A 6000-nucleotide genomic window follows, 5' to 3' on the forward strand; every position below is an offset into this window, starting at 1 on the left:
TGAGGTATAAAACATTTAGAACAACTTCCTGATATTGAGTTGCAAAACCCCCCTTTTTCCTCAGAACATCCTCAATTCATTGGGACAAGGACTCTCCACAGGGTGTCGAAACATTCTACAGGGATGCTGGCCCATGTTGAATCCAATGCTTCCCACAGTTGTGTTCAATTGGCTGGATGTCCCTATATGAGGTGGATCATTCTTGATACACACGGGAAACTATTGAGTGTGAAAAACTAAGGGGTTTGGTGGTGATTTTCTAAACTGTTAGTTAAACCAACAGTTTAAAGTAATATTGAAAAATATTGTTACTTGAGTTGTGATTGGGGTATATTGGCCAAATGATCAGGAAATTTGTTGGTGTATTTTCCTTCCATCATTCATCAGAAACAACCATATTACAGCTATTTGTTTAAAATGCCTAGTATGTTCTCAATCAGAGGCAGCTGTCAATTGTTGTCCCTGATTGAGTCATACATAGTACCTGTTTCACTTGCTGTTTGTCTTCCTTCAGTTTTGTTACCACGTTTTTTGTATTGTTCCTGGTCTCACTTACCACGTTTTGGTCCTCCGCCTTCTCATCACCGCTCAAGTCTGTTTCAATAGTCATGAGACCTAGTCTCCTTCCACCACCATTGTCACGGTGATAGCGGAAAAGAATGGCTTTCAGGCTAAAGATGGTGGATAAATGAAGGAAGTTCCCTCAGGCCATTTACCACTGTCTGCTTAAGGGGGGGTTACTCCATAGACACCAATGCGATAGCGGTCTGCTTAGTCCCTGACTTCCATTTAAACAGAACCATTGAGGGAGTGGAACATCTTGCTTCCTCTTCTGTCTCTGCTTGAGACTCCAGAATGCTGAGTCACAATGACAAGGCAGAAATACAGCCAGGGCAGAGCCTGAGTCAGTCCATACTGTAGTAGAACCAAAGGGAGGTTATGACAGGAGAAAGAGTGGGAAGGAGGGAGAGAAATAGGAATAGAGGGGAGGGGGAAAGAGTACAGACTAAAAACGCTGTGTCACCCTTCAGAAGAATTCTGTAATGGTTAATCATTTATAGTATTACTATCACTTTTGTTTATAACTTTAACTTAAGAACATTCTTAGTTTGCACGATAAAATTGTAATGCTAAGAGATGGACAAAAATGTACAGGGTGGGTACCTGGAAAAACAGAAAATAGGTCCAGGGGAGGGTCATGTAATTTGTAATTGATGAAATTTTCAATATTTCTCAGTGTTTTAGAATCAGTTGCTTATTAGGCTATATATCGATGCCCGATTCCACCTGATTCTCTGCTGGGCGTGAAATTATATTTCTAAGATGCTGCTAGGAAGGTTATTTAGCGTGGTCTCAATCAAATGATTCATAGACTATAGGCTATAGGCTACAAAGTGCATCCTCAGAGAAGCACAGAGAAAAGTTATATTTCTAAGATAGCTGCTGGGATAGCGTAAATAAAACTAGACTGCATTACACACTGCAATGGATATTCCAACCCTGAGGCCTGCTCTGCCCTTGCTGATCAAAACCCGTTTTTTTTGCTGCCTAACCAATTCTGTGCTGTGTAGGCCTACAGTGGCAGTTCAGGAGGAGAGTCAAAGAATTCCTCAGAAAAGAATTTTTGATTAAGGCCCTGTCCAAAAAAATGCAACATCTTGCGCGTAGACTAGGCTATAGCCTATGTTCTGTTCAGTTTGAGAAGGAGAGCATTTGAGGACCGGAGGTCAACTTTGATAGCTTGCTACTACTATAATTGATTTGAAGAAAAACAATATGTTTCTTGCCCATTATGTATTTATCCAAGTTATTGACATCACAATAAGCCAGATTTTAGTTACTTACATTGTGGTGCTGAAACTTGAAGCAGCAGTCACGGCACAATCAATTGGAAATGGACAGCTGATAGAACATTGGCAAATTGGAGTATGAATAATTCATTTAAACCGTCTTCATTTAATTAGACTTTACTAACAACAAGAGGGCTTTGTGTTGGAGCCTATTTCTTCCTATTTAAGAAACAAGAGGTAGCTCTACCTGTTTGACAGACAGAATTAGGCTATAGGCTGCTATATCCATAGATTTGTCGTTCAATTCCTCCACCCACCATGCACTCTTTAAATAGCCTCCCTCCATGTCAGTGAGGGGCTGTTAAGTTAAAACCCGTACTGGAATTGAGGGGGTATGAGAGAGGATGCCTTTTATTGAAGAAAATGTCAAAAAGCAAATGCCTACCCATTGTTATCTTAAGATTTGGAATAAAATAAAAACAGATCCGATTACATACAGTGATCTATAACAGCACTTTGGTCCGTTATGCTTTATGCTAAAAACAAGCTGAAAATACCCTGGAAAGACATGACTGCATATGGGAATATCATTGTTTAGTTTCTTTGACATTCAGAGTCTGAGCTACAATCTTCTATAGCAAAAAATGTAATTTGCTTGGGAAGTAATCTAATTCTGTACCTTTAGATTGCTTAAGCTATTTACTTTCTGTACAAAATATGTTTAAACCCAGACAGCTTTTAGGGAAACCCTTGTGACCTTCTGTTGTTAAAGAAGAGTAGCCATCTGTTGAATCTTGCATTTTTCTACGTCGGTAGGCCTACTGTCTGGGGTGGAAAGGTAGGCCTAACTTTTGAAAGTGCCAAGCTCAGATTCCTAACAGGGACAGTTTTGTTGCAAACAAGACTCACTGATTTGGCATTGGAGAAATATGATAAGATCAATGGCGATTTTAGCATGTAAATCTTGGTGGGGCAAAAAATGTATATGCATGCCAGCAAAGCAACTACACCACACCACACAACACTAAACAATGCATTTATTGCACTTTAACGGTGCCCAAACTGTTAGGGCCTACATAAAGCTGTTCCAATGGCAGTCCCAACACCTTACTACTACTACACCTGGCAGCAATACAGTTCATTCAGCCTCAATTACTGCCTTTAAAAAAACACATATTTGATATGGTTGATTTGCCATATCAGTCGTTTCTACTGACAATTGAAAAGTACAAATTATGGCATAAGGGGACGACGAGCGGATAAGAGGCAATCCGTAATTTCGATTAAGACATTAATGTGCGAGGTATGATGAATGTGGTCAATATAACTATTTGTTCAGCACTTTTGAAATGTACAGTGACAGAATTCAGAACATGGGCCATTCTTACAGTATTCTCCCTGTGCACCAAGTCAGAACCACAGGATAAATAAAGGGGGCATATAAGCAGACAATGAAAGCTCTGACAATATTTGATGATGACATGTCTCTAAAACAGGATATAGGCTACATGTGCACCACCAAGTCAGAATAGTAGGCTAAGTTATGAGGGGGAAAAGGACCCAATTATTAGCGGAAGGGACATGGGCTACTAACAGCTTACTACACAAGATACACTTGGTTTTACCTTCTTAGCTACAGTATGCATATCTCCCTGGCATATTACATATTACACATTACAGACATATTACATACATAATTTATGCCTTTCTGGACTCACCTGTTTGTGCTGTGCTCACATGAACAGGAAGGTGGTGCGGCGGTCCTTCGTGGGCAAATTTTGTCATCAAACTTCGTCATCAAATTCTGGAATTATCTGGATTTATGGTGCTTTCAAGACAACTGGGAAATCTACAACAAAAAAACAAGGTTGAATCATGAAGTCAGTGATCTTCAGGTTGGAGCTCTAGAAAGAAGTCTGAGTTCCCGACTTGGAATTCCAAGTTGGATGACCGTTCAAAACATATTTTCTCAGTCGGAGCAAAGTTTTTTTCTGAGTTACCCATTGTCTTGAACTCACTGAAGTCTGAGTTTTCCCTGTTCCAAGTTTCTAGTTGTTTTGAACTCAGCCAATACATAGCCAATGTTGAATGTTTATCCTTTTAAGCTTGGAAAAGAGAACCTTAAACCCTGACTTGGACCACACACCAACTCCACTGAATAGTAGGCTAGTGATTGCTTTGCAATGCTTGCAGTTAGCCACTGATTCCTTACAAACCACTCATTGTTGAATTTGCAATTACCAATTTGTTGTGCAATGTTTATGTCTAATTGCTGATGAGCACCGATACGTTTTATCTATCATTTCTCTTCAGAATTTCCTGCATACGACAAGGGTTGAAAAGGATTTGCTAGTAGATTGTCAACTTCATTCATGATGATGACTGCTAGCTTGCTAACAAAGATTTTGAAAGTATGATGTTGACATGATCAGTCCAATCAAAGCTACGGTAGATATAACGTGATTTGATATCATTTTATCTGTGGCCAATGACCTTGAGCCTCCTCAGATGGGCACTTCTTATGTAACTACATGGTAGCACCCAAGGGGCTTGAATTTCCGAGCTCTCCAATAGATTTTGCTGTCCCCATGAGTGACAGAACACTAAGCCAATCACGGCGCAAGAAGAGAACACTACCAATCCCTACGCTCTGTATTTCCTGGCTGCCCCACCACCACCACAGAAAGCACTGAGCTAGGCTGAAACACCTGCATTTTGGAGGTGCCTTACTCAAGAAAGCAAAAAAGAGACCATGTTTGTATGTGGTTTTATTAACCTTTTTCTTTTTGGTACATTGTTTGCAAACTGATATGTGACACGTATTAATGCCAAACTAACATGCAAAACAGGTGAGGCTCAAACAAAACTAAACATGATTAACAAAGCTGCCCTGAATTACAGGTCGTCACTGGATAAGATGAACACATAGGGCTATCTCCATGTCCATTCTTAGCCTGTAATTTGAGTAATTTGTGTCGTATTAAATAATATTCTGCTAATATGTAAAATTACGTAGAGTTGCATGAAATGTTTATAAAGGCAGCAAATATTTCTTGGACCTGCAAATACGATGATAGATTCATGCAATGCTTTTACAATAATTTAGATCTTTCCACCCTTACTCTTGTCCATAGGGGTCTGTGAAAACTCAACCTTCTGGCCCGCAGACCTCTGCGTCATCTACATTCCTGCGCTGCCATGTAGTGCTGACAGGTGCCATGTAGTGCTGACAGGTGACATGTAATGCTGACAGGACGAAGAACAGTTTCTGAAACGGCATATCTAAGGCTCTGGTGTCTCCAAGAGGTGAGGTTAAACTGTAAGGATGTTCTGTTATCCACTTTGTTTTAATCTTTGTTGGGGCATGAGGAGTGTCACTTGTTTTTTTATCAAGCATTCAAGTGAGGGTTTAGGTCAAATATAATTTGCTGAAGGTAGAGACATCCATTTCCATTTCAGAGATGTCCGATTTTCTCTGTGTAACCCTTATTATAAATAACGTTTACTCCTGAAGTTGACCCTTCAGCAAAAACAAGGTCACTTTGAATGAGTAAGGGTTGCAGCTGACTAGCAACAGTTCATGAGGGTTTCTGCTGACTAACAACAGTTAAGATGACAGAAATTACAGGTTCGTTGGTCCTTTTGTGATACTATGCAAATGACTCAAGATCTCAATCCTCCTGATCTGAACAATGGATTACAATCTCTCCTGGACCATAGACTAGGTTTACTGTCATGTTAAGGATTTATAGCTAGGCCTAAATGCTTTGGTTTAACACAAACTTATCCTTTATGCATGACACATAATTTAGTTCAAAAGTGATGTCACTTATCGCAAAGAAAAAGAACGCTAGGTATGTCACAGGCCTTTTGCAATACCGGTTTAAGCATACAGTAAGACTGTCACTCCCAAAAGTCTGAAGGGGCTTCGTCTCATTGTCTCCAAAACTTTGTTTGCACACATAATGAAAACATTAGGCTATAAAGTGAGGTTCAGTTTAAGAGTTGGTCAAAGTAACAGAGAGCAGAGAACACACTTCAAGGGCTTTCTATGTTCAACCACCCTTTCCCCGTTAGAAGCATCATTATCATTTTAAAACAAACAATAAACCTAGATAGTAGCTATGACAAACTAATAGAGACGGTTTTGGGTTACATACTTGAAAAAAGGGGGAGTGTGTACTCAAACAACTGGATTAGCATACTTGGC

Source organism: Oncorhynchus tshawytscha, linkage group LG09, assembly GCF_018296145.1.
Source record: "Oncorhynchus tshawytscha isolate Ot180627B linkage group LG09, Otsh_v2.0, whole genome shotgun sequence".
In the NCBI taxonomy this organism is placed as follows: domain Eukaryota; kingdom Metazoa; phylum Chordata; class Actinopteri; order Salmoniformes; family Salmonidae; genus Oncorhynchus; species Oncorhynchus tshawytscha.